This window comes from Myotis myotis, unplaced genomic scaffold (assembly GCF_014108235.1).
Source record: "Myotis myotis isolate mMyoMyo1 unplaced genomic scaffold, mMyoMyo1.p scaffold_m19_p_1, whole genome shotgun sequence".
Lineage (NCBI taxonomy): Eukaryota > Metazoa > Chordata > Mammalia > Chiroptera > Vespertilionidae > Myotis > Myotis myotis.
The window spans coordinates 186,078,506-186,104,480 of record NW_023416313.1 but is presented as its reverse complement, the minus strand read 5'-3'; the positions used below and the strand labels follow the sequence as shown (position 1 = coordinate 186,104,480).

The 25,975-nt window shown below is 43.5% G+C and overlaps 1 long non-coding RNA gene across 4 annotated transcripts in view; it reads left to right on the top strand.

The window, feature by feature from the left end:
- The window catches only part of LOC118655318, a 110,336-nt gene that overhangs the window by 31,579 nt on the left and 52,782 nt on the right, over positions 1 to 25,975 (top strand). For all 4 annotated transcript variants that reach the window (XR_004967247.1, XR_004967248.1, XR_004967250.1 and 1 more), the window contains exon 2: positions 21,456 to 21,662. This is a non-coding gene — a long non-coding RNA (uncharacterized LOC118655318). The remainder of the gene's footprint in view (positions 1 to 21,455; positions 21,663 to 25,975) is intronic.

Genomic DNA, 25,975 nt, shown 5'->3' with positions numbered 1-25,975 from the left:
GCTCAGAGCTTGAGACTCCCTTCTGATTGAAAAAGACAACCGTGTCCTCAGCTGTCAACCTTCTCCGCATGCGCCTCTGTACCTCCGTATTTTACTTCCACATCGCACCTCCTCTGGGTCTCGGTATGCTTTTCTTTTTCCTTCTAGTTGTAGAATTTCCACTCAGACAACCTTCCTGTGGTTCTAGATGATGTCCGTTTTGTCTTTTAGTTGTATTTTTGAAGTGGCTGTGCGAGGCAGCAATATCCGGTGTTTACCTATGTCGCCATCTTGGTTTCTCCTATCTTTTTATTTACAACTAGAGGCCTGGTACACGAAATTTGGAGTGGGGGGCTGTCCCTCAGCCTGGCCTGTGCCCTCTCACAGTCCGGGAGCCCTCGGAGGATGTCCAACTGGAGCAGGCCTAAGCCGGCAGTCAGACATCCTTAGTGCTGCTGTGGAGGTGGAGAGGTTGGAGCCATTTAGCAGCTCCCACCACTGCCACTGTGCTTGCCAGCCATGAGCCTGGCTCAGGGCTTCTGGCTGAGCGTTCCCTATGGGAACACACTGACCACCAGGGGACAGCTCCTGCGTTCAGCCCCCTGGTGGTCAGTGAGCATCATAGTGCCGTTCAGTTGATTTGCATATTAGCCTTTTATTACATAGGATTTTTTCATATTATTTAATTAGTATTCTAGCAATATCCAAAGGTGACCATTGATATTATTAAAAATATTATTATGTACTTATGGGTTCTAACATGATACATTTCATACCTGGAATTATTTTTGATGCTTAAACTGGCCCGTCTTTAACCAGTAGGAAGATTTTCAATTTGTCTCTAATATTCTTTGATTGTTTCTTTTCTGATGTGACAAGATAGTCTAGCATCATCTTATGCATTTCCTGAGTCAGAACTGGAATCTGCCAGTTATTTATCCAAGGAGCCCTGACTACTTTTAGTGGATAGTGAGAGCACTGGCTGTCTCATTTCAATGGGTTGACCATTGCTTCCAGGCCTTTTCAGTGGACAGAGATGGGAAAAATATCATGACTTATTTCCTATTTTTAAATGAGGAAAAAACATGATTTGGTCAGTTTATTGTTCTTGGATACTGATGGAGGGAGTCGATGGTTAAAGTGTTCACTGAAGTATGCATTTGGGCATTTGGAACAGAATTAGGGACCAGCAAAAATCGCAAAATAAGTGGAGTGAGATCTCATAAAGGGAAGTCTAAGTTAGTGGTACTGAATAAGCCATTGCTAAGCTGAAAATTAGAAAAATTGAAAAGATTCCTAGTACAAGGCTGCTCAGCTTACGATACTAAATAATTACTTAATATGTTTTAGAGAAACTCATGTTAATTAAGATTGTGAGACACTTCCTCCAAGTTAACATTATCTTTATGAGCTGCTGTGGATTCCTTCCCCGTTCTTCTTGTTACCAAGATCTAGGTTGGAACCATTTAACAGCTCTGTTTCCTGTCGAGTTTTCAAGCGGAAGGTGAACTTTGCCTTGGCCAGGTGTTTGGTGTCTGAGCAGAAGTAGCATGAAAAGCAGAGCCTTCTTAAATCCCTACGAAATTGTAACTTTAGGTTAAAAAAAAATCAAGCACATTTAACAAAAATAAGCACATGTACAAATCTTATTTTTGATGAGCTTTATTGTATCTCATTTTTTACAAATGAGTGAAAATTATAGTATCAAACCCAAGGTGTGCTGCATATTGGCTCAGCATCCAATCTACTGTTGCATTAGGACAGCAATTTTCAACCAGTATGCCCACACCTAAGGAGGATGGAGGAAGAATTTTTAAAATAATTAAAAAAATTTTAAATAATTAAAAATGCAACACCTATTTAGTCAGGGTCACTGACCTCTTTTCCTTTAGATGATCAAATAAAAAAATGATAACAACCAATACAACAAAAGCCATCCAGTGTGAATAAATCAAAATTTTGCCTATTTTTTGGTAAGATCGGCAAAATATGCAGTATGTTTTTTGATGTACTGCAGAATTTCCATAATTAGTTCATGCGTGTCATGAGATGACAAAGATTGAAAATTGCTGAGATGACTCGTGACAGGTTTGTCTTATTCTGACATTTCCACAGGAATTGAAACAGGATATTGAACCAACTTTAACTACTTTGAACCCACAAGATCTCAGCTAAAAAATTACCTTCCTAAATAGATTTCCACAAGGCCAGAGAACAGGGAGAGTAGCTAAGAACAAGCCTTCTTATTTGTACAGGGTGTCCCACAAAAATGTATACACATTTTAAGAGCTGGTAGCTCAATTTTGAAAGTGAAATGTATTTTTAATAAACACCATCTTTATAATTATTCAGTGTGTATACATTTTTGGGGGGACATCCTATATTTGTTGATAACTTTGCAGTTTTTCCTAACTGCATATTTTTTACCTAACCCATTTTGTAATGATATTCCCGGCTTCCTGAATAGTTAGATTTATACTGATACCTTGATTTGCTTATGGACCCTAAGACCTAAATTGGTGGTACTGAATAAATGGTTATAATTTTCATTTGGATCTCAGATTCTTCCATCCTCTTATACAAACATAGCAAAGAAATAAAAGGTCTATTTAGGTAACACGAAACACCCAACATGTTTGAATTACAGCTTTGCTGTGGACTTAACGAGTTAGGCAGGCAGCTTTACCTTTCTGGGGACCTATAAAACTTGATACTAATATTGTTTATCTTTATGTATGATTGGCCTAGAGGAGAGAACACATTACCTTTATTTGAGCTTTTCAGAAAAAAAATGTTCTAGTTAAGATACAAAGTTAAATACAGCTATATTAAATCTTCTCCCCTGTAATTTTACAACATGCCTTTTTCAACCAGACCCCTAAAAAGGGGCTAATTCGAGTGGATTTATTGTGGTTTTTTTTTTTTAATAATAGTAAACTTACCATGGTAAAGGAATATTAAAAAGCATTTAGCTTCTTGTTATTTCATTAATATTTTAAAGCTTCTTTGACTTTTTAGAAAATTAAATAATCCAAATATCATGCTATTAAAAGCAACGTTCAGGGAGTTTCCTCCTGTCCCTTAGAGGTGAATTATTGTCAGGAGCAGCTGTGCCATTCCACGGGGGTCCCCTTGTTCAAACTGGGCAAGCCTGCCGGTCTTTTCTTCTTTCTTTCATTGCTTCTGCAGCCTCCTCTATGGCTTAGTGCATTCTCATTCCCATCCTGGCCAGTGCTAGTGGGCTACAGGGAAACAAGTGGGGTGGAGGTGGGGCCATACAACTCCCCTTCCTCTTCCTGGACAAGTCCCTCACCAACAACCCCTTTCCCTGTCTCCTCATTCTCTTCAGTCTCCTGCATAAGCTTTCATGAAGCTAAGAGTCTAGTGGAGAAGGTGGGCACAAAAGAGAGCAGGGAGGGAAGGCGGGGAGGAGTGCGGGCGGGGGGGGGGGGCATGAAGGGAAAGGAGGATGGAGGAAGAATATTAAACACCAGAAACATATCAGATATAGCTGTGTCTTATATTGCTGCATGCTGGACAAGGTAATGCGAAAGAAATGGTAGACGTATTACCTTTGTTTGGATGGCTAAGGGAAGCCATTTTGAGGAGGTGACATTTACATTGAATTGCAATGATGAAAAAGGAACCAATGAGAAGAAGGTTAGTGGGAGAACATTCCTAGAATAGGGAATGATCAGGGAAAGTACCGAGGGTAGGGACAGGCTTGGTGTGTTGGAACCAGTGGGGTTGTAGCAAAGGAGGCAACTGCAGGGTGGTCAGAGGCAGGCAAGCCCGGATTATGTAGGAGTGAGGAGTGTGGGCTTAACTCTAAGCCTGAAGAAAAGGCATTGGGGAGTGATAGCATCTGATCGCTGTCCACCATCCTGATTTTTCCTTATTCCTGGTCAAAGCTGGTTCGCAACCATTGAGTCAGGGCACTGGCCTGGACAACAAATGTGGGCACATACCTGGCACTCTGCATTGACACTGAGATCGATAGAGGAAAGGCATTGATTGCTTCTTGATAAAAAAAAAAAAAACCCTTTTACCTGCCCTGCTTCAGAGTTCCCATGCAAAGAAGTTCCAAGTGGACTCAGAGAGGTGACAGAATATATTCTGCAGGTTGTTAGCAATGCTTCTGGAATAAGCAGCTCATTCTGAATAGCTCATGGGCAAAGTGGTGCCTTAATCACCTTGACAACCCCAACAACCAGGCCAGTGCCTTCACTAATTCAGTCTCCACAAGCATTTGTTTTCTGTTGGGTATTTCTTCATTTTATAGGAATTTATTGGGTACTTAATATGTGCCAGGCACCATTCTCTGCCAACAGTGCAACTTATCTTTTACACTTCACCAGGAAGTACCTGGATAAACAGGAGAGGGACACAGGCTGTCGTGTTCACTACTTATATATCACTAGAGGCCCAGTGCACGACATTCGTGCACTGAGGGGTGGGGGGTCCCTCAGCCCGACCTGCACCCTCTTTCAGTCAGACAGCCTCAGAGGGGTCCTTAGCACTGCTGTGGAGGCGGGAGAGGCTCCCGCCATCACCGCTGTGATTGCCAACAGTAAGCCCGGCTTCTGGCTGAGCAGTGTTCCCCCTGTGGGAGCACACTGACCACCACGGAGCGGCTCCTGCATTGAGCGTTTGCCCCCTGATGGTCAATGTGCGTCATAGGGACTGGACATTCCACCATTTGGTCGATTTGCATATTAGGGTTTTATTTTATAGGATAAGGGATTAGAAAAGCAGGCCCAGCAGGAAGACTCATTTATAAAGCCTGCTGAGTGCCTGGTCAGCATGGTTCGGTGGTTGAGTATTGACCTATGAACCAGGAGGTCACGGTTCAATTCCTGGTTAGGGCACATGCCCGGGTCATGAGCTCCATCCCCAGTAGGGGGCATGCAGGAGGCAGCCAATTGATGATTCTCTCTCATCATTGATGTTTCTATCTCTCTCTCCCTCTCCCTTCTTCTCTGAAATCAGTAATGTAGGGCGCGGCTATAGGGTTAAGCCTCAGACTGACCTGTTGGCACAGCCACAAACAAGTCCCAGCTTAGAGGGCACAGTCCTCTTAGCATAATTAGGCTTGACCTTATGACGCTCCCTAGATCTTATCTGGGTAGCTAATGAGCTATGGGAGGTGCAGCAAGTGCTGCCAAAACAAGTGAAACTCACAAGAACATTGTAACTATGGTGACCACTACCTTGTTTACCTCTGGCTATAAAATAAAGGCTCAGTTTGCCTCTGGATCTCTCTCTGTGGCCTCAGCCAGGCACAGGAAGATCCACCTAGACCCAGCTTATTCTCTCTGTCTGTCATTTCTTCATCCTTTCGCCGCCCTCACTTAGGCTTTTGAACCCTTGGCTGAGCTGGCTTGGCACAAGTAAAAATATATATTTTTTTAAAAGCCTGCTGAAGTGTCAGGTAAAGACATACCATTGAAGGCAACACAACAAATCTTCCCATGGTAGTAGATCCCAAAATCAGCTACTGAAGAATTTTGATCGTCTCCATTTGACAGAAGACTGCTTTCCTTTATTGTTTTGTGTACAAATAAGTCTGTTTGTATAAATAAATCTTGCATCAGATTAGAGGACCCTGGGTCACATTTATAAAAAAAAATGGACAAACACCTCTGCCCATGAAGTTTGCCTTCTAGTGATAGATGAGTATGCATGACTTTTACACATTCCTGGGTAATCAGGTGTGATGGTGGTGGTGGCATTGTGCATCTATATGTATTTTCTGAAGAGCAGTGAGGGAAGAAAACAGTGGAGATTAATGTAGAAAAATGTATGACTTTCATAGAAGGTAATAATAGCCAATTTAAAGCAGCAAAGCATGTTAGGCGTAGTGTCACCCTATGTGCTCTGACTGTAGAACAGTCTGGAGGTTCCACAAAGCCATCATTCTGGTGGCCCTGAGGACAATGTTTTTAGCATCAAGTCAAGGTCTGTCCTGAAAAGAACCTGAATTTCTTTGTATCAGCCACAGCTCTTAGTGGCCAACCAGAGCGAAGGGAAGCAGGCCAACCAGAACCTTCTCTAGCCAATTAGAGCAGGAAGAATATTTATAAAAGGATTAGTGGCCCGGTGCACAAAATTCATGCACGAGGGAGAGGGTGTTCCTCAGCCCGGCCTGAACCCTCTCAAATCTGGGACCCCTCGAAGGATATCCTACTGCTGGTTTACAGGGATTGGGCCTAAACCAGCATTCGGACATCCCTCTTGCAATCCAGGACTGCTGGCTCCTAACTGTTCACCTGCCTGCCTTCCTGCCTGATTGCCCCTAACCACTCTGCCTGCCAGCCTGCTCGCTCCCAACTGCCCCCCGCCAGCCTGATCACCCCCAACTGCCCCCCTGCTGGCCTGCTCACTCCAAACTGTCCCCGCCCTGCTGTCCTGATCACCTCCAACTAACCCCCACTGATGGCCTGCTTGCCCCCAACTGGCCCCCCTGCTGGTCTGCTTACCTCCAACGGCCCCACCCCCCACCAGCCTGATCACCCACAACTGCCCTCCCTTCTTGGCCTCTAACCACCTCTACCTCAGCCCTGCCACCATGGCTTTGTCTAGAAGAACATCCAGAAGGTCTCCTGGAAGGTCTCCCAGTCTAATTATTAGCCCAGCATATTACCCTTTTATTAGTATAGATAGAGGCCTGGTGCATGGGTGGGGGCTGGCTGGTTTGCCCTGAAGGGTGTCCCAGATCAGGGTGGGGGTTCCCTTGGGGCATGGGGCGGCCTGGGTGAGGGGCCTGTGGTGGTTTGCAGGCTGGCCACACACACATGGGGTGAGGGTCCCCGCTGGGTGGGCGTGGCCAGCCTGGGTGAGGGGCTGATGGCTGTTTGCAGGCTGGCCACACCCCTTATAGGGTGGGAGTCCTCACTGAGGTGCCTGGCCACCCTGGGTGAGGGGCTGAGGGCTGTTTGCAGGCTGGCCACACCCCCTTCAGGGTGGGGATCCCCACTGGGGTGCCTGGCCACCCTGGGTGGGGGGCTGAGGTCCATGTTCAGGCTGGCCATACCCCCTTCAGGATGGGGGCTCCCGCTAGGGTACCTGGCCAGCCTTGCTGAGGGGCTGATGGCTGTTTACAGGCTGGCCACAGCCCCTTCAGGGTGGGGGTCTCCATTAGGGTGCCTGGCCAGCCTGGGTGAGGGGCTGATGGCTGTTTGCAGGCTGGCCACACCCCCAGCGACCCAAGCTCCCAGCCCCTCCTTTTTTTCTTTTTTTTTTTCAGCGCCTCCTTGAGCGGAGGGAAGCAGGTATCTGGGATTTATTTATCTTCTATAATTGAAACTTTGTAGCCTTGAATGGAGACCAGGGTTGGCCAGGGTGGGCGGGAAGCTTGGCTTCCCCCATTGCGGGGGACAACCCAAGCCTCCTGCTTGCTCCAGCTCCATGGCCACCACCATTTTGGTTGGGTTAATTTGCATACTCACTCCTGATTGGCTGGTGGGCATGGCTTGTGGGTGTAGTGGAGTGACACCAATTTGCATGTTTCTCTTTTATTAGTGTAGATATTTGGTGGCTCACAGAATATTAGGGGAGCCAGCAAAACAGTCTTAGAGCCTATATGCCAAGAACTACACCCAAGGACCTGTAGCATTGTTCCTGCGGAGCATGCTAAACACAAGGCTTGTCGCTGAGGCAGGGCTGGAGATGACTACCAAGGCCTCTATCTGCCTCCATCTGGAAACTCCACTTCTCTCTGCTATCTTTGCCAATATTCAATTTTTTAAAGTTTTTTTTAAAGAATAGCACACATGCAAACAAATTCACAAAACAAAATAATTATTGCATAGCAAGCTTCCATATAAATACCACCCAGGTCAAGACATGGAACTTTAAAGCACCCTAGAATTTCCTCCCCCTCCAGTCTCTACCTCTCCTCAAAGGCACAGTAGCCCTTCCTGTCCTCTTCTAAGTCAACACTCTTGCATCTGATTAGAGAAACCTGGATCACATTTATATGTTGCAACCTCAAGGAAGTCTGGGAAAGTGACTTTTTTGACATTATATGAGGAGAATAGGATTTAAAAGGTGGAAATTTCCACCAGTATAGGAAAGGTTTACGCAGGTTAGATAGCTCCATAGCATGAAACACGGTTGCCACAGTCCCCAACGGGTAAATAAACATTGAACGAGATGAAATGTCTAGTTTTGTAGGTCAAAAGTGGCTATCAGCAGGTCCCTGTGGTTCAACCTAATAGAAGAGACAGCGGGCAGGAAATGGAAAGGTGGCATCTGAAGGAGATGGGACAGGAGTGCTGAGGAAAGCTAGGCAGTGCTTCACACAACATCAGTTAGGAATGGGGGGCTTTGAGCCTGCGATTTACCTGGTTTGTCACCCAGCTTCTCTCATTGCTAACTTAGAAGTTTGTTGAAGTAAGACAAATGGCTGTGTGTATACACGGGTGTTGTTCAGTAGTGAGCAAGGGAGGAGCAATGTGGGGACGTAAAGGAAGGGCAGTGACGCCTCAAGACAGGAACTTGGTAGTGGCCTGTGCAGCTGTGTGGTTTGGGCGGGGCCTGCCCCAAAGGCAGGTGGGAGGTCAGTGCTACATTTTATGTTGAGTCTAAGTGCTCATGGTTACAATGCACATCGAAATTCAAGGAACTCTTCAGAGGGCACAAAGATAGGCTATAATTAGGATCAGCTCATGATTGCTTAATAGGAGAAGACTGGTTATGAGCTAGATGTCCACTTATAGGAGATTTAGTAAATAAAATATTATTTACCCATGCTGTGGAATGCTACGTAGTACCTAACCCTGGTGTCGCAGAAGAATCTGATCAACATGGAATGAAATAACACAAACATCAGGAAGAGTCTTGAGAGTACCCAGTTATTCCTCCTTTCTCTTCCTCTAACATTTTGTATATACAGAAAAAACAACACATAAGGTAATGTGTTTTTTCAAACAATCTCAGTTTTGTCCCCATTAACCAGAAGTTTCATATCAAATTAATTTTCAGAGTTTGATTTTCCAAAATTATTCTGCCAATTGTCCACTTCACTTATTTACATCCCTCTTTCCAAAATGAATACTATGGCAGAGAATAGAAAGGAAATTTAGTGGGGAAACCCAAAATAACACCTTCAGGATGCATATATGATGTGTTAACAACAGGAAGTGGGGCTGTTGTATGTAGGTCATTTCTTTGGGGTGTTATTTTTCTTGGCACTCTTGGAGCCCCATATAATCTGCAGCTACATAAATCTCCTGATGGAAATGTAATTTGTGAGGGCTTTGTAGAAAATATGCCAGGTATACTCAGAGTTTTATAAATAACAAGATAGCAGTCTGGTGGCTAACTTTGAGCTTTTCTTAGGTATCAGCACTGCAGGAGTTTTATTTACATGATCTCATTTATTACACATTTAATAGAAGCTACTGTTGTTACCTTCATTTTACAGAAGGCGAAAGCCAAGAGAGTGAGTAACTTGCATAGATCTCACACTCAGTAAATGAAGGATGTGAGGTACAAACCAAGCAAATTTATCCCCAAAGCTTCGCATTTGAGGATGGAGTTTAGGCCATAGGGTTGTCTTGCTTATTTCCAATTCTTCCTTCACCATTTATTAATTTTGGGACTTCAGAAAAGTTACCCTCTCTCTTTCTTATATTTTCATACCTGTAAAATGGGAATAACAATAGTACTAACATTCTAAGCTCCCTATAATAGCTGAAAGAGACAATGTAAGTGATGTTCTTAGTAAAATGAATGTAGGTTGTAATTGTATTATTATTACTATCATAAACTACTAAATCATGCTACTTTAAAAATATTCATGCTCATTGCTCTAGTAATTCTACATTTTAGAATCTATTCTGAGGAAATAATCAGACGTGGATATGCAGGTAGATTTATGCATAAGGCTGTCCCTTGAATATCTATAAAAATGAGATTTTAGAAAAAATTAACTTTGCTATGAGAGAAATCCTATATAATAAAGAGGTAATATTCAAATTGACCATCATTCCAACACACAAGATGGCCACCCCCATGTGGTCAAAGATGGCTGCCCCCATGTGGACACAAGATGGCCAGCAGGGGAGGGCAGTTAGGGGGTGACCATGCCTGCAGGAAAGGACAGTTGGGGGGACCAGGCCTACAGTGGAGGGCAGTTGGGGGGGACCAGGCCGAGGACAGTTGGGGGTGACCAAGTCGGCAGGGAAGGGCAGTTAGGGGCAACCAGGCTGGCTGGGGAGGGCAGTGAGAGGCAATCAGGCCAGCAGGGAGCAATTAGGCATTGATCAGGTTGGCAGGGGAGTGGTTAGGGGGTGATCAGGCTGGCAGGCAAAAGCAGTTAGGGGCAATCAGGCAGGAAGGTAGGCGAGAGGTTTTGAGCCAGCAGTCCTGGATTGTGAGAGGGACTTCCGACTGCCCATTTAGGCCCTATCACAGTGGGATCGGGCCTAAACGGGCAGTCGGACAGCCCTCGAGGGGTCCCAGTTTGGAGAGGGTGCAGGCTGGGCTGAGGGACAGACAACCCCCCGCCCACCCTTGCATGAATTTCATGCATTGGACCTCTAGTAGTTAAATAAGTGATTATCACTGGATGTAAAATGTTTCAGAAAAATATTGAGTCACATGGGGACTTGTTTATTATATGAAATAGGTAAACAAAGGGAAATACAAATCTATAAATACCACATTATCTCAACTTAGAACCATTTGTTAACTAATGTAAGAAGCGTTTGTTGAGTGCCAATATGTGTAGGCACTGGAGATAAGCAATGAGCAAATAGTCACCTCTCCCTCTCTCTCTCCCCCCTCCCTCTCTTTCTCTTCTGGGTGCCAGCAGTCATGTGATGGTTTTTTGCCTGAAAAAAATGTGTCCTTAAATCCTCATCTGGAAATGTGGCAATAGACTGATGCCATTGGCTCTGAAAGTTTTTTTGAGTTGCTATCTGTATCTCAACCTTCTTTGCGTGCCCTCTACTTTCAGCATCTGCCCCGGATAGAAGTACAGAAGACTCTTTACAACAGAGATCCTATAAAAGATACTTTCCTGTCAAGGTGTGTCAGTGTGGAGTCCTCTTCAACATATGCCAGGATGCTGACTGCTTTCTCTGTAAGCAGCTGTGGAATTTTGGTCCTGCTGAGCTACTAAAAACATAGAAATGTTCCTGAGTTATACTCTTCTCTGTGTTATTTTACAATGTGCTGATTTTGCATTTTGTATCGGACACGTGGATACATCCCAGTGACCGCTTGGATGAGTGCTGATTATTGTTGAACTTTGCCTTTGCTTTACTTGGCTGCCAAGAGAATTTTAGGTCTCACATGACTAAAATCACAGTGAATCTGACAGAAGAAATACTAATGTAATGGAAAATTAGTGAAGTAAAGTGTCAGGCAGTTGTCATTGACAATGTGACAACCACAATGGAGGCTATGGATGATTTAGGAACCACAAGCATTCTATTCTTCTGTTTATAGCCTTTAGAATGTAATTTGGTTCCGCCATTTGGTCAGTTTGCATATTAGCCTTTTATTATATGAGATATTTTACTTTATAAAATTCTCTAATACATCTTCTCTTAATCACATTAATTGTTAATCTATTTACATGTTTAATTTTTTGAAAATTCTTAAATTTTTTTTTACATAAGATGAACACTTTCACAATCATAAATTATTGTAGCATTTTGCTTTTGTGGTAATAAATATACATAGCCTGGCCAATGTGGCTCAATTGTGCACTGAAAGGTTGCTAGTTTGATTCTGGGTCAGGCACATGCCCAGTAGGAGGCATACAGGAGGCAGCTGATCAGTGTTCTGCTCTCACACTGATATTTCTTTTTCTCTTTCTCTCTCTAAAAATAAATTTTAAAAATCTTTAAAAACATATACGTATATACTGTGGTAAACTGAGAGAATTTCAATATACAAATGTTCCTTAGCATATAAGGGGTCACATCCTGATTAGCCCATCGTAAGTGACATGTATCATAAGCTGAAAATGCATTTAATGCACCTAACCTACTAAACATCGTAGTTTAGCTTAGCCTATCTTAAACATGCCCAGAACCCTTACATTAGCCTACAGTTGGGCAAAATCAGCTCTCTACCACTGCCCAGCACCATGAGAGAGTATTGTAGTACATATTGCTAGCCTAGGAAAATATCAGATCCAAAGTATGATCTCTACTGAATGCTTTCACACTGTCATAAAGTCGAAAAATGAGAAGTTGAACCATTATAATTCAGGGACTGTCTGTATAAAGTATATAAGGAAATTTTGTTTCTCAAGTTACATCTATATATTTTAAAGTGAATATTCAGATTAACAATACGTCTTAATGACTAGCCTTATGTTATTAACATGGTTAACCTCATTTGATATGATGGTAACTTATTTGTTCTCCTGCTCATTGGTCATACACAGGCTGGGAGGACAGAAATTGTGTTGAAATAGGTATTTGGATCTTTATATTTTCAAAGGCCAGGACTAAAGCCAAAGAGTAGATTTTGATAACGAACCTGAAGATAAATTTCAACATATTGTTAACGAGATCTGAGGATTAGAAAACAGTGCATGGGAGATGGAAATGATTGTGGAGAGGCAACTGATGTCGCGACGCAGAGGAATTTCCCACCTGCATGCCTGCAGAGGATCTGTGAGGGGGACAAGGCAGGTAAGCCCCATCATTCCTGAACAGAGTCAGAACTTGGAGACACCTGTGGTATTGCAGAAGGTGGTGGTGGTGTGTGAGGCAACAAGAAGAGAGAGCTAAGTGTAGATGGGTGACCAAGGCTCTGGTCTCCACTTGCCCTGCAGTGGGAAACATACTCCTCCCCCTCCCAGCCCCCCATCTTTCTCCACCTACCTTCTCCAGGGCACTAGACATGTATTTGCTTTTTTGTGATGTGTAGAAAGGAGAACTGCAGAACTGGAAAGCCCAGGTATAGAAGAGTAGAGGAGTGAGAAACAAAACTTTAAAAAGGAGGGGGTAGGTCAAAGCTCACCTATTGAAGAGTGGAACACTCCCCCCACCTTCCCCACCCTACCCCCATCCATATACAACAGCACTCCAAGCAGCCCTCTTCTTTTTCTGGCCTTCCCTGTGCCAGGCATATACCCTTTCTCTAAAGAAACAAGTGACGGTTCATTCTCTGAAGAAGTGATGTTTAGCCACTGACATTTGTGAGTCTCCAAATGCAAAAGCCTGTTTGTCAGCCAATCACCTCACAACAAAGTTGGTCAGTTGATAAGCCCCACCCTCACACATAGAGTCGGCAGTTAGCTTTTCAGGTTTTGTTCTTGAACCAGAAGAATCAGGCAAAACTCCCAGACATGTGAGGAAAGAATTCATCAAAAACATATTGAAACAGAAAAAGAAACCCTAATGCAGAGAACAGAAGAAAACCTACTGTTTTCTCGGCCCGAACCAATATGCTCAATTAATATTTGACAAAGGAGGCAAGAACATACAATGGAGCCAAGATAGTCTCTTCAATAAATGGTGTTGGGAAAATTGGACAGATATATGCAAGAAAATGAAACTAGACCACCAACTTACACCATACACAAAAATAAACTCAAAATGGATAAAGGACTTAAATGTACGACAGGAAACCATAAAAATTCTAGAAGAATCCAAAGGCAACAAAATCTCAGACATATGCCGAAGCAATTTCTTCACTGATACAGCTCCTAGGGCACTTGAAACTAAAGAGAAAATGAACAAATGGGACTACATCAAAATAAAAAGCTTCTGCACAGCAAAAGAAACCATCAACAAAACAACGAGAAAACCCACTGTGTGGGAAAACATATTTGCCAATGTCATATCTGATAAGGGCCTAATCTCCAAAATTTATAGGGAACTCATACAACTTAACAAAAGGAAGATAAACAATCCAATCAAAAAATGGGCAAAGGACCTAAATAGACACCTTTCAAAAGAGGACATTCAGAAAGCCAAGAGACATATGAAAACATGCTCAAAGTCACTAATCATCCGAGAGATGCAAATCAAAACAACAATGAGGTACCATCTCACACCTGTCAGACTGGCTATCATCAACAAATCAACAAATGACAAGTGCTGGAGAGGATGTGGAGAAAAAGGAACACTTGTGCACTGCTGGTGGGAATGCAGACTGGTGCAGCCACTATGGAAGACAGTATGGAGTTTCCTTAAAAAACTGAAAATGGAACTCCCATTCGACCCTGTGATCCCACTTCTAGGAATATATCCCAAGAAACCAGAAACACCAATCAGAAAGGATATATGCACCCCTATGTTCATAGCAGCACAATTCACCATAGCTAAGATCTGGAAACAGCCTAAGTGCCCATCAGTAGATGAATGGATTAGAAAACTGTGGTACATCTACACGATGGAATACTATGCTGCTCTAAAAAGGAAGGAACTCTTACCATTTGCAATGTCATGGATGGAACTGGAGAGCATTATGCTAAGTGAAATAAGCCAGTCAATGAAGGAAAAATACCACATGATCTCACTCATTCATGGATAATAGAGACCATTATAAACTTTTGAACAATAATAGATACAGAGGCAGAGCTGCCTCAAACAGATTGTCAAACTGCAGCAGGAAGGCCGGGGAGGGTTGCGGGGCAGGAGGTAGGAGGGTAAGAGATCAACTAAAGGACTTGTATGCATGCATATAAGCATAACCAGTGGACATAAGACATTGGGGGATAGGGGAGGCTAGGGGACTGTCTAGGGCGGGGGGATAAAATGGACACATATGTAATACCCTTTGTAATACTTTAAGCAATAAAAAAAAAAAGAAAGAAAAAGAAAACCTACTGTTTTCTGCATGTCACTTGAATGGCCGCCTCCATCTTTCTACCCGGTTATCTGAGGACTACACACTTTCCAGTGTGTCTGAAGCATTGTAGCTCTCTCCAACCATCCCTAATGAGGTTCTATCCTGCCTTGGCATATACAAAAATTCAACTGAGGCTCCGCTAAACAAGGAATTATTTGCTTTATGGCTTTATCATGAAAAAAATACAAAGAACTGGCAGAAGTTTTGAAACTACAGTTGTTCTTTAATATAATCCAGGATTAAATTCTTAGGCACAGATTCTACCCACAGAGACCCCAGGGGTGTGGGCTGTTTATTCTTATAAATGATTATCTTACAAACTTTGGAGGTTATTGTAATTGTGTTTGCTCAGCTGTTCCCACTGCTTCCACCAGTGCACGGTGAAAGGACGCAGGCTTCTCTCTGCGTCCCATCGCTCTTTTGGTTGACCTTAGACTCTTGATTTCTAAGAGCTTATAGAGGTGTTTTTTAAAATTCTTTATTGATTAAAGTATTACATATGTGTCCTCATCCCTCCATTGCTCCCCGCAGCCCCCGCTCGTGCTCTCACCTCCTAGTGTCTGTGTCCATTGGTTATGCTTATATGCATGCATACAAGTCCTTTAGTTGATCTCTCTCCCTTCCCCCCACCCTCCCCTGCCTTCCCTCTGACGGTCTGATTGCTGCTTCTCTGTCTCTGGATCTGTTTTTGTTCATCAGTTTATGTTGTTCATTATCTTCCACAAACAAGTGAGATCATGTGATATTTATCTTTCTCTGACTGACTTACTTCGCTTAGCATAATGCTTTCCAGTTCCATCCATGCTGTTGCAAATGGTAGGAGTTCCTTCTTTTTTACAGCAGTGTAGTATTCCATTGTGTAGATGCACCACAATTTTCTAATCCACTCATCTGCTGATGGGCACTTAGGCTGTTTCCAAATCTTAGCTACTGTAAATTGTGCTGCTATGAATATAAGGGGTGCATATATCCTTTCTGATTGGTGTTTCTGGTTTCTTGGGATATATTCCTAGAAGTGGGATCACTGGGTCAAATGAGAGTTCCAGTCTGCATTCCCATCAGCAGTGCACAAGGATTCCTTTTTCTCCGCATCCTCTCTAGCACTTGTCATTTGTTGATTTAATGATAGCCATTCTGACAGGTATGAGATGGTACCTTATTGTCATTTTGATTTGCATCTCTTGGATGATTAGTGACGTTGAGCGTGTTTTCATATGTCTCTTGGCCTTCTGTATGTCCTCTTTTGAAAAGTATCTATTTAGATCCGTTGCCCATTTTTTGATTGGATTGTTTATCTTCCTTTTGTTAAGTTGTATGAGTAAGCTTATAGAGCTTTTATGCCCTCCAGCTTTATGATCTCCTCCCTTGAGGACCTGCATACACTTTTATCAGCCTTTGGCCAACAGCTTCTGGAGGTCTGTCCTGATATCTTACCATTCCTAAAGGTGATGATGTGTCCTTACCATGGGTTGAAGTGTCTTAGTGAGAACATAGCCCCACCTCTTATATCATGGATGACTGACAGGCCTATGAAGGCAGATAGCTGGTGGTTGATTCAAATCTAGACCCCAGAAATCTTCACCTTGATTTTGTTATTCTTTCTACTCCATAAAATAAAGGAGTGAAAGGGGAGTTAAGGAGACAGGAGACATACCTAATGGCAGCAAAATTGCACAGTTCTGGGTGAGAAAGGGCAGCAAATCCAGAAGGAACCTGAAGAGTCACTGGTTTTAGGGTTGGTGGGCAGATTCCTGCTGCAAGGATGACGGGTGCCACCAGGAGCCTGATAACTTGTCTGAAGATGGTCCCACGAGCCATAGCCTTTCCAGACCAATTGAGGCCACTGTCCACTTCTCATGGCCAAGCATAATGTCTGGGCAAGGAGGGCGATCCTGAAGGAGAGCTCACCTCCCTTGGGTCTATGAGCTTGGGTTTGGGCCTTCTTCTTTATCACTGTTATCATCTGCCAGGTTTCCCCAAACACAGCTCTGGCTTCAGAGACTCAGAGATCATGAAGCTAAGGAGCCAGGATTGGAATGGGACATTCCCCCAGACAGGCGGGAGAGGGAGGAGGAGCCTGCAAAGCAGATGGTGCAGCCCAGCCATAGGGCGGGAAGATTTGAACTAGCACAGTGCTGTGGGTTCCTAAGAACCTCAGAAGGTAGAATCAAACTTGTCAAATGCTGCAGAAATCAGAGGTGAGGGCTATGGAAGTTTAGAAAAGGTTGTTCCTTTTAGGAAATAGTTTGTTATGATAAAAGAATATTCTGATTGCAAGGGGAGGAGGTGTGTAAGGAGATGGGGGCATCAAGAATTTACTATTTTAAGAACCTGGTGGCCCGGCTGGCTTGGCTCAGTGTTTGAGCATTGACCTATGAACCAGGAGGTCTCTGTTCAATTCCTGGTCAGGGCACATGCCCTGGTTGTGGGCTCAATCCCCAGAATGGAGCATGCAGGAGGCAGCCGATCAATGATTCTCTCTTATCATTGATGTTTCTACCTCTCCCTTCCTCTCTGAAATCAAATACACACACACACACACACACACACACACACACACACACACACACACACATACCTGGTGTTCAAAAGAAGTAGAGAGACATTTAAGAAGGTTAACAGATAACCTTGGTGTGTGTACCAATGACAGCTCCAAATATGGTATCTGACATACATGATAGGAGGGCTGGGAAAATTTGTCTCCTCAAGGAAGGGGTTTAGAGAAAAAGCTTCAAGATTTATGTTTTTTAAAGTTTCTGCTGGTCTAATCACAAAAGATGGGACAGCAGATGCATTCTTTCAAGTAGAGGCCCTCTAGCAATATCCACACCCAAGGCTTGGCCAAAGGACCAAGCTCTGGGAGGAAGGGCTGCGCTCTTCACCCTGGGCACTGGAGGCCTGCCTGGTTCTCCCTCCCTTCCCTCCGGCTATCAGTGCATCTCTACTTTCAAGGCCCAGAGGTTTAAGAGGCACACTTCCCAGGCTGCCTCCTCTCCTCACAAGCTGCAGAGGACCTGGGAGAGAGGGGGCTCTTTGGTGGCCCTAGTTATTTCAGGTTCATCTACCCTTTAGCAGGGGATTGGAGAACCTGCCCTTTTATTTCCATAAGGGAGCAAATAAATAAAAACTTGGAATGAGATTTCTGAAGGATTACAAGTATTAACTCCTGCTGTAAATCCTCTTGGGGACAGGCAGTGACTGAATGGTCAGGGTTTGGAGCAGAAGAGGTGAGGGGAGAGCTGAGGGTTGGCTCTCAGGTCTCGGAAATGAAATGAGACTGGATTGAACTCCCCACTGGCAGTGGCTTCCGAATTCTCTGCCTTGGGAATGTACTTCAGCTTCTATTGCAACCAAGAATTGTGTTGTAAAGTGTGCCCAGCAAGGCATAGGAATGCTCCCTGTGAAAACACTCTGCTGAGATTTGATCTTTCGTTTCAGCAGGTGGAAACTGAAAGAAACTAGAAGGCTCTGCCAACAATGGATATTTCCAGATGTTTGACGTGGGCTGTCTTTAGCTGTCTATTTTGATAGGAGCCAAGAACGGTACAAGCAGAACTGAGTTCCGGGTGGAGACTCATGCTCATTTTTTTCCCCTTAGGCAAGGCACCCCACCTTATCCAGGTCTTCCAATTCCAGGACAGCCAGGGTCAATCATTGATAAGCCTGATGATGATGATGATGATGATGATGATGATGATGATGATGATTGTGCTAATAACAGGAATTTCACTGTGTCAGGCACCATATCAAGTGCTCTACAAATATTTGCTTTGCTTAATCCGTTCATTACCCAGGGAGATTGCCATTTCTCATTCCCAGAAGGGGTAGTGGTAAAAGTAGGTCACCAGCACTTTTATTCATTATATGTTGACTTGTGTTAACAGCAGCTGCTCTGCTCAGTAACTCTGCTAGATGCTGAGACTAGTGCGGAAAGGAATGCGTGCACTATGTTATAGGTAGTATGATGAGTCTTGGGGTCATGTGCAGGCGTTGTTGAGTTGAGTGCAAGCTTTCATTTGGGATACCTGGGCTACACGGCTGACTCCACTCCCTGGGGCAACTGCCTTAACTTTTCTGTGCTCCCTGTTCTGATCTGAATCAAGGAAATAAGTGTGCCTTCCTCATGGGACAGTTGGGATGATGAAGGAGATAACCAATGTGAAGCATTTAGCACAGCACTTGCATATAGTAAGCTCACCATATATTAGTTATAGCCATACTTCAAATGAACTGTGTACTTGTTAGAAAGACATTAGGGGGTTATTAATCTCCAGGATTTGAGAAGATAGGAAAATAGAACATTCTGGACATACCTGGAAAACAAAGAACCGAAACATAATTAATTCAGAATGGTTGTAGTATGCCTCTCTTGCTTTTGCCTGGACAGCACATACTCTCTCTTCCTCTGGTGAAACTGCCCAGCTTTACTGGAGATGGCTCTCCCTGTTCCATGGGGTTCTGACCTGGTTCTCCCGCATCCAGGCCAGAGGGACTCCTCTCTGTTTCCCTCCGGATTTGCCAAGCTCTGGGATGAGCAGCCAGGCTGCTGACAGTCCTCTTCCCCATGCTGTGGGGAGATCTGCCCAAGGTGTGGAGAGGAGTCAGAGCTCCGAGGAGGTCATCTGAATCTCCAGACCCAGATGTGCCTGGAACTGGATGCACACCTGGATGCCCCTGACTTGGGATTTTAATAGTTCTCTTTTTTTGCTTAACCTATTTGAATTCAGTTTCCATCTTTGTAATTGAAAGAGTATTCCAGATACAGTTATAAATGCTATTTGAACACATCTCCAAATCCTAGGTATACTCCAATTTTGTATTTTATTACTTACAGGATATTTTAGTCTGCTCACAGCTTGCAAAAGGTAATAATAATTCCACCTATGCCTGAGCTCTCTGCCAGTCTGACAACAAGGTTCAGGTTAAGTAATTTGTTCAAAGAATAAGGAGCAGAGGTGGGATTCAAACTCAAGTTTTTCTGACTAAAATCTGAGTTTTCACCCTTTCGTCACCTTGGGGGAAAATGTTTTCCATCTGAATGCATGATAAGTCAGTGAATAAATGGGTTAATTTAGCAAAGTTCACTTTAAATGTCTTTTGTGGGTCAGATTCTTGTGGAGAATGACAACTGGAAGTGGTGCTTTATATTGTCTCACTCAAGCCCAACCTGCCTATCCCATACCCCACCAGTCACACAAAAGCCTTATTTCCAAGAGAAAAGCTTGATGTCCTCTCCTAGGAAACACGAAATTAGTGCATAGTTCACAGTCACTTCTGTGCAAAGTAAACCATGAGGAGACAGGGCTGCGAGTCGCATTTGCCTTCAAGTAGCTTGCTCTCCAGTGGTAAAGATACACATACAATGAGCGACATCTCTTGCAAGCCAGTTAGACATGTGTTGCCATCAGGGTAAAAAAAAAGGGGGGGGGGGCTATAGCCACAGAGGAAGGTTCCAGCACTGGTGGGGATGGGTACATCAGGGAAGAAAGGTTTCAAGGAAAAGTGCTGAGCAAAGTGTTGAGGCACGGAAAGAATTCCTCAGAAGAAGGCAGACCCAGGTGGTCTAAGAATTCATGTAGCTGGAACCTGGAACACTACAAGGATTCATTGCTTGCCTGCTCTCTGCAGGCATTGTGCTGGGAGCCAGGAATACAACAGGGATAGAGTCTCCACCCTCACAGTGCTTATGGTTTGGTGGAGACGAAACAAGGGTATGCAGTGAAGAGCAATGAGTATATAAAACTCAAGCAAATGCAAGGTGCTGGGAGCCTATAGCAGAGGCCCTGCTTAGGGACCATGGAGCAATGGAGGCCAGTCCTGGAGACCTGTGATAAGGTGTCATTTAGGGAATGGCAGGTTGTTTGCTAGAGCATTTCTGTGTAGGCTGGAGCCAGGAGATGAAGTGAGAGGATACGGAGGGACCTAATGGAGACCAGCATTGAGATCAATAAGGAGATAAGACGAACCCCACCCTCTGGCATTGGCATTAGCTAAATGTGAAGAATTCGCCCTAGGCTCAGTGGATAGGTGTTGGCCTGTGGACTAAAGGGTCCCTGGTTCAATTCTGGTCAAGGGCACATATCCAGGTTGTGGGCTCAGTCCCCAGTAGGGAGCGTTCAGGAGGCAGTCGATCAATGATTCTCTCTCATCATTGATGTTTCTATCTCTCTTTCCCACATCTAGCAAAATGGATTAGAGGCTTGTGACAAAGAACTCCAGTTGTTTCTCTAGCTGTAGTTACTAATCCCTTCGTCCGCAGTGCATCCTCACCGAGTTCTGAGTTCCCATCTTTTTCTCCATCATCTGTGACACACAGGCCCAGCTTCCTTCCTTACCTGTGAATAACCTCGCAGGAGTGGCCTCCTGGAGATGGCAAAGCAAGTACCCACCCCAACCTCATGGCATTTCTTCCCTTTTTTCTCTGCCCATCTTCTCTGAGCCACGTGGACAGCAGTCACCCCTGACCTGGAGGTGGGCTTTAGTTCTCACCTCCCCCAGGGATGGCTTGGCAAGAGGGAAGAGAGAGCGAATTGGAGAAGGTAAACACCAAGACCTCTGCTTCTCTCTCTCTCTCTCTCTCTCTCTCTCTCTCTCTCTCTCTCTCTCTCTCTCTCCCCAGCCTGCCTCTTCTCTCATCTGCCATTTCCCCGCAGGTCTCCACTTTGGCACCAGCATGTATGATACTCGGACACCTCTTCCTAAAAAACGAAACAGCAGACCAGAATGGAGTCACTTTTGCTAAACGGCACCACCAAGTCAAAACTCAATACCTAGCCTGATTGGCGTTTCAGCCTCTTCCAGGAGTAGAATTTTAAACTAGTCTGGGACTTCCTGACCAACACAGTGGGGTCATCTGCCTGGTAAGACCCCCTGCCTTCCCCTACGAGAAGGGGCCCCTGCCTGAAACAATCCACTCTTTTAGCTTCTTAGCCCCATGCTCGTTCTGCCTATAAAAACCTTCCATTTTGTACAGCTCATAGAGCCTCCTTCCAGTTGCCAGATGAGATGCTGCCGGATTCATGAGTTGCTCAATAAAGCCATTTAGGTCTTCCAATGTACTCGGCTGAAGTTTGGGTTTTGACAACATATCCAGATATGCCTCTCCATCTTGAATGTGGAGAGGGCCGCTACTGGTGGATTTGTGTGTAGACTTTGTCTTTCTCCACGAGAGCTCGGTGAAAACAGAATGAGGCACAGAGGACAGCTTTTTAATCCCCGGTCCTCCTCCCCTTTATTACTGTACATGAAGACCCTGAGGATTCATTTTTTAAGCTTGTGTTGGGGATGAAAAGTAAGAGAAAAACTCGGGTTATAGCTTGTTCCTCAATGAAAAGGTAGCAGAAGTTTTCACAGATACAGACAGCCACGCCTTGGGGCCACTGGAAGAAAATGAGTGGCAAGAATACCCCTGAAAATTAAGTGGGCACAGTTATTTTCACCATAGACTGTATCCTCAGCCTTCATCATGATGACAATTTGCTCTCCTGGGTTTTAACCAATAAGGATCAAACACACTTGATCTTGAATGTGAATGTAGAAGTATGAGGGTAAAATAATGCTACTGCTGATTAGAAATCGTGTGCCACTATGGAATACAGTATGGAATTTTCTCAAAATATTAAAAATAGAACCACCATATGCCCCAGCAATCCCACTTCTGTGTATTTATCTGAAGAAATCCAAAGTACTAATTTGAAAAGATATTTGCATCCCTATGTTCACTGCAGTGTTTATAATAGCCAAGCTATGGAAGTATCTATAGATGATTGGATTAGAAAGAGGTGATATATATATATACAAACACACACACACAATGGAATATTATTCAGCCATAAAAAGAATGAAATCTTATTTGTGACAGCATGGGTGGATCTAAAGGGTATTATGCTAAGTGAAATAAGTCAGACAGAGAAAGACAAATACCATATGATTTTACTTATATGTGGAATCTAAAAAACAAAATAAATGAACAAACAAAACAGAAACAAACTCATAGATACAGAGGACAAACTGGTGATTGCAGATGGGAGGGTGTGGAGGCTGGGTAAGAAATGTGAAGGTATTAAGAAGTACAAAAATAGTCACAGGGATGTGAAGTACAGCATAGGAAATGTAATCAATAATATTGTGATAACTATGCATGGTGCCAGCGGTACACTAGACTTATCAGGGGATCACCGCCTAAGTTATACAAATGTCTAACCACTATGCTGTACACCTGAAACTAATATACTATGGAATGTCAACTATAATTGAAAAATAAAAACAAATTTTAAAAAAAAGAAATTCTTGCCCAGTTGGTGTGGCTCAGTGGTTGAGCATTGTTCCATGAACCAGGAGGTCACAATCCCATGCCTGGTCAGGACACTTGCCCAGGTTGAGGGCTCAATCCCCACCCAGTAGAGGATGTGCAGGAGGCAGCTAATTGATGATTCTCTCTCATCATTGATGTTTCTAGCTCTCTTTTTCTTCCTCTCCCTTCCTCTCTCTGAAGTCAATAAAAACATATTTTAAAAAATAAATTTTGAATCTATATACACCAAGTAGGAGTCGTTCATTCTCCTGTGTGAATTAAAATGGGATTAAAAGAAAAGAATGCCACTGCTCATCAATAAGGAAACCACATTCCGCCTTTGCCTCTGCATAACCAGCTGTAGATCTACGACTGACCACTAGGTGGAAGACGAGGATAAAAGTTTTCCTGAGAGGGATCTCTCAGTTGGAGTACTAGGCCTTTCTGGTTCTCTTCTTGCTGTGTTTCTACAATTTGTTTCAGGCTAATTCTCTCAGGGGACATTTTGGAGGCAATTACAGGGAACTCTTTGAGGCATGAAGGTTATCTAGGTCAATGATTCTGAAAGTGTGATTCCCAGATTCCTGGGAGTCACTAAGACCCTTTTGGGTAGCGCCCTGAGTTAAACTCTTTTCAGACTAATACCAAGACATAGTCTTTCTCTCTGAGTTGATATATCTGCACCAACAATGCAAAAGCAATTGTGTTTAAAACAGCTGACACCTTTGCATGAATCAGGATATGGAAACCAAACTATCACTGTTTCCTCACCATCACATTTTAGCAGTAGTAGTAATAATAATAATAATAATTAGCTAGTTTCATCTATGAATGTCCTTGATCAAGCAGTATAATGATTAGTTTTACTAAATCTAGACCCTTGAATTCATATTTAGTGAGACAAAGTCGGAGTACATATAAAACAGTTCTGGCCGAAACCGGTTTGGCTCAGTGGATAGAGCGTCAGCCTGCGGACTGAAAGGTCCAGGGTTCGATTCCGGTCAAGGGCATGTACCTGGGTTGTGGGCACATCCCCAGTGGAGATGTGCAGAAGGCAGCTGATCAGTGTTTCTCTCTCATCGATGTTTCTGACTCTCTGTCTCTCTCCCTTCCTCTCTGTAAGAAATCAATAAAATATATTCAAAAAAAACAAAAAACAGTTCTGCACATCAAAGTAGGTGATATTATTGAAGAAAAACACTTGTACAACCTCAACAAGACTCCCCTTTTTTGAATAACCATTTTTACTTTTTAAAGGGTCTGGAAAAATGAATTATAGTGTCTAATACTTCAGTATTTGGCAGATATGTATCCAAAAGTAAGGTGAGCTTATCCCTTTGAGGAAACCAACTAACAATATTTGTGTCAATGATAAATTTTGAGCTTTCCAGTGAAAACTAGAAATTTGGAAAATTTGAATCAATAACCATGAGCTTCACCAGTTCTCTATTATTGAAGTTTTTTATTAATTTGATAGTAACATTCATGAATTTGATATTGTGTCATGAAATGTGTCAAAAATTTGAAGATCTGCATAAACTCAGTGAATCATGAGTAAAAAACCTATTCAAAATGCAAGATAGACCAATAGATTTTAATGTAACCGAGTAAAAAAGGTTCATTGACATGGTTTTAGATTCCACATTGTTACTAATCTTTAAGATACTAATTAATATTGGAAATTTGGTGCAGTGTCAGTAGCTACATGCATATCTGAAGTCCTCTCCCTTTTCCAACTGCTTATCTGTGTGAGGTTGAATTTTCTTCACATGCTTCCACTTAAACAATATATCACAACAGACTGAATGCTGAAGCAGATATATGAGACTCTGACAGCCACTAACCACCAACTCTCCCATATTTTAAATAGACATTTGAGGAAGCCAGTGTCTTGATTTGTTCCCTTGTCCTTTCATTTCTACGGATAAACATGACTTCGCCTTTGTCTACAAACTCTTTTCTTTAGAAAACAAGATCTTGACCAAGATAATTTTACTTGGTTATCTGTGCTTTGCCACCAGCAGTCTGATTATATCACCTTGTTTTGTAAATATTTTGTAGTTTATAAACACCATATGGTCCAGTCACATACCCTAAGAAAAATGAGGTCAAGAAGGTACTTACCCACAGTCATAGAGTAATATAGCAGAAGCCTAACCAACTTGCTGGGGTCCAGCCCCAGCGGGTCCAGGGGTTCCCCAAAGGTGTGGACGGAGTCAGCGAAGAAGGAATGACAAGGAGTCAGCGTTCAGTTGATCAGCAGCCTAGCCAGGATCTCTAGCCAAGTTCTGTTCAGAATCTCCAGCAAAGTTCTGGTTAGGATCTCCAGCCAGGTTCTGTGTCCATGTTCTCTTGCTAGGTTCTCCAGCCAGGTTCTCTAGCCAGGTTCTGTAGCCATGTTCCCTCGCTAGGTTCTCCAGCCAGGTTCTGTCCAGGTTCTCCAGCCAGGTTCAGTCACTAGGTTCTAGTCAGGTTCTCTTGCCATGTTCTATCCAGGTTCTGTAGCCAGGTTCTGTCTCTAGGTTCTTCAGCCAGGTTCTCTCGCTAGGTTCTGTCTCTAGGTTCTGTGGCCAGTTTCTGTCCAGGATCTTTTGCCATGTTCTCTCGCTAGGTTCTGTCTCTAGGTTCTGAGGCCAGTTTCTGTCCAGGATCTTTGCCATGTTCTCTCCAGCAAAGTTCTTCTGTCTCTAGGTTCTGTGTAGGTTCTGTGTCTAGGTTCTGTGTCTAGGTTCTGTGTCTAGGTTCTGTGTGTAGGTTCTGAGTCTAGGTTCTATGTCTGTGTTCTGTCTAGGTTCTGTGTCTAGGTTCTGTGTCTAGGTTCTGTGTCCTGTTGTTACATTTGTATTTATACCAGTTGATTCCAATCCTATCAATCTCTAT